Below are 4,184 nucleotides of genomic sequence, written 5' to 3'. Positions count from 1 at the left end.
TAATAATAATAATCTGAACCTCAACTGCAAGCCCTCCAAGTCTTTTCGGGTTGTTTTGTTTATTACAGCAGATATTTAAAACCCATAGAATAAGCAGGGCAGCATATAATACTGGTTTGGTACGTTGGGGATGGCAGATGTTTGGTTTAAACTTAGGTGTAGGTGTCCAGCTGAAAGATTGTCATGCAGATCAGTTTGGGACATGTGGCGATTGATCAGAAATGGGACAGAATTTTTCTAAGCTCTACCATTTCTGTCTCCCTCATCTATGTTGTGCTGTTTTGCAATCGGACAGCCCAAGAACACGTACGTGCCCTGAAGTCCTTGCTTCAAAAAATCTCCCCAAAAATGCCATGAAGTCAAATGTTACATGTCTTCAACCCTGTGCACCTCAAAGATAAAGAAGTTTTGTGGTAAAATAATCCCAGGCTCACCCATATGCTACTTAGACTTGTTTTTTCTTTGAATTAATGAGGCTAGCTTAAAGCAATCGTAATAACAACAGAACTAGATTTTAGGTATCAGAACCACCGTTTCCCTAAGCGTTATATTCCACTGGAGCCACAGAACTGCCATCACTCAAACACAACTGCTGATGGCAGAAGGTTCAACTTGCCCAAGAGCCAGACTGAGCCAATGGGATATACAGCGATATGAAATAATTTGAAGTTCATGAGCATTCACCTGTCACCCAGTCCTCACTCAGCTCCAGCCCTCCTGCAACACCATTCTCCTGTCAGTACCTGCATAAGTGACAATCCCATCATACCCGCAAATTGTGATCATCCACAAGTAGTTCTCAGGCTGCAGGAGGTAAACTGGCAATGTTTCTGTGGCACGGGGCAGATTCTGTCTTCATGCAGAGTCCAGCCTTCCAGGGGTCGCTCATAAAAACAGGGGAAAGAGAGAACACACATTTATATGCTGTCATTGACCCCCGAGGAAAAAGGAATGGGTGTAAAAAAACCCCCAAACCCATCAGATCCTAAACAGAGCAACTGTGGTATGTAAAACTCCCGGCTAGGCTGAGCTTCATGTAACCTTCACCTATCCACAGCCATTCCGGATTTAAACAACGCTAACAGCTGAATGAGAGCTACTTCTGTTCCCCTCGGCAAGGCACGAGGCAAGGAGCCTCTCTCATCAGCTCCCCTAAGTTTTTCTTGTACAAAGTCCTGGAGCTCTTGCAAAAGAAAGCTGCTGCCGGCTGTGCCAAATCCAAGAATCAAGCCACTTCCCTAACAGCTAGTTCTGGCCACCAGAAGGCTCTCATGGGGATTTTACAGTGGCTGGAAAATAACAGCTACAGTTTACGGTGATTTGGATTTAGGGGAAATTTAGGTCTCTGAAGAGACCTTTGCCTCAGGTCTAAAACCAGTATAAATAGTACATCTGATCAGAACTGCTAGGTGTTTTTACCATGTGCTTTGGACCCCAAGCAGTCACATTTCCTTCTTCTGATTTTGAACCATGTCAAGTAAGAGAGCTTCGCCCACACTGAACATCGCACAGGACATTCCCCCGGATTTGGAAACTGGTCAGACAAGTACATAGATAGCTGGTATGTCACTGTCTTACCTTAAGTTGATTAATGCCATCAAATTGAGCATACCTAGAAGACAAATCTTAGTTAAAATCCTGGTCATTTCAGATATAATTAAGCAGGCAGCACACTAGGCATTCAGCAAAGAAAAGGGAAATGCAATTGTCCAGTGTGAAATTGCAACGTCCAGTGCACAATTCATTTATCGTGATATTATGCAGTCTTGTGCTGCACCAGGTGTTACACAGCAAGCCTTTTGCACCACCTCCCTTTTTGACTACATGTCAATTATAAAATGAAGAAAAACTTCACTGTTAGTTATTGGTAGCAGCTCCAATGATAGTAAGTATACAATCAACTGTTTCCTCTCGCACATGCTTTTGGAAAGGGTTTTTCATCTTTCAAAATCTTTTTATTTCTCCTCCACTTAAAGGTTATGGGGAAATTGAATGTTCAATACCAAAAATAGCTTGAGAAAATGCAAAACATTAAAACCCAATAATGATAGGGCAGCAGGTACAAGACTTTCCTGCCACAAAGATGACAGCTATTAAAATTTGACAATACAAGTTTCATCTTTGTACTGAGATTCAGGACAGTAATTGCAGTGCTTTAGAAGAGGAATAACACCTATATGTACATTAGATAAAGACCCAACTTAGGACTACACATGAAAACTGAGTTCTCTGATTTTTCTTTTAATAATGGAACAATAAAAACTCATAGTTGCTTCAAATATTTATTTCCATGGCAAAAATAGACTATAATATATTCATTTCACATATATTACATTCAGTAATACAAGCTTTTCTGTCTATGAAACACAATTTGTACATTGTTTTACAAACCAATTTCAGTTTTACAAGAATTAAAGCTGCTTTGATTATACATTTTTACAGTATTGGTGGCAAGACAGCAAAAAGAGATATGTTAACCACTAGCTTAGTCCTAGAAAATAATACTTCATGTTTGCTACTGTTTAAACAAAGTCCCATTTAAATCCTTGCACACTGGCTCAAATGAAAATGAAGCCAGAGCCTGCATTCCTCTGACATTAAGGACTCAATCCTACAAAACTGCTGAAAGGACTTCAAACACCCTTTTGCTTTAACCGAATGAAGAGATTTCAGCAATGCGCAGGAGCGTACATACTTACTGATCTGCCAGATCAAGACTCTGAAGTTTCCATCCAAGTCCCCCCAGCTCAGCCATAGAGAGGACAGACATGTTGGGTATTTCAAAGCAATTTAAGAAAGTATCTTTGTAAAGAGCATATACACCTTGTCTGTCAGAATTATCCAGGATTAGCAAGGTGACAGACTGGAGGATTTTACATGGTTTTTCCTCATCAAGTTGTCTACCATTCTAAAAGCTAATGGCATTTGCAAAGTTTTTAAAGTATTTTAAGAGTCTTCTAATTTTACCTAAATATTTCCAAATGGAAAAATAGCATTTAAATTCCCTTTATAAACGTTAGGCACCTTCTGAAACTGTGTTCATGAAATTAAGAATTTGGTAGTTTGGATTGCCGCATATCTGAGCCAAAATAACATTACAGTATCTACAGACTTGCTCTCTAACATGCCATAGGCTGGATCTGTTGTAAACTCTATTCATTATATTCTTTGCACTTGATTTCTATTTTCGTTCCCTAATTAGAGCTGAAGAATAGACTTCTAAAGAACAAATACACTGGAGGTTATTCTTCACCTCTGAATGCAGCATCATGTGGAAAATAGCAAAGAATAGAAACAAAGGCCATTTAGCAACTGTTTTTTGAAAGGCTCTTTGCAGTTAACAAATCCTCTTTTTTTTTTTTTCAGCCCCTGTAGACCTTAAAGTAACATATGTGATGCCAACAGAATGCATCAAGTTAGCTGGTCCCCAACAGGATCTTACTAAGATATGTTGGTTTTTTTACAGACATGTTTGCAACAGCTGTTAAACGTTCAAGATTTTTTTCCCTTACCTTAGCACAATCTTGTATTATTTTAATATCACTGTATTGCAAATACTGCACTGCAACACAATTTCTACACACGTGTTAAATTCCACATTTCAAGGGCCTGATTTTCAGCCTACCCTTAACCCGGTGCAATTCACACCTACTGTAAACACCTGGCTGCATTCCTAGAGTATTTAGACTTTCAAATTATCTCACCTGAATCCATTAGAAATTATCACTACAAAACTGCATGTATGCCTATTCCCCCTGCATTTTGCATGTGTAAAACCAGAGACCATGGTTTGAAAAAATCTGACCTTTAATAAGTAAACAGAAACTGAGCTGACAGATTGCATTAAATACATTTGGAAAGGTTATGTAAAAATAACACAGCCTCTGAAAAAAATATTTGGAGTTTCAAAAATTGCATTTTAAAAAGCCAGTAAAAATAACACCTATGACTACACATTCACTTACCCTACCATGCCATGAAAAACATACCATATGAATCAAACCTTTCTAGCAGCTCTACTGTGGATACAAAATGTTCCAAATCCTCCTCCAAATGCCTTCAGCCACACCTCAAATCCTCACTCTCTGCTTCCAACATTTTGTACTTTCACAAGAGAATTTCTTCCGAACTCTCTCAGCTACTTTTCCTTTGAATGCTGTAGCTTCATGTATGCACATTCCTGC

Source organism: Charadrius vociferus, unplaced genomic scaffold, assembly GCF_000708025.1.
Source record: "Charadrius vociferus isolate BGI_N301 unplaced genomic scaffold, ASM70802v2 scaffold300, whole genome shotgun sequence".
In the NCBI taxonomy this organism is placed as follows: Eukaryota; Metazoa; Chordata; class Aves; order Charadriiformes; family Charadriidae; genus Charadrius; species Charadrius vociferus.
This window is presented reverse-complemented; position numbering follows the sequence as displayed.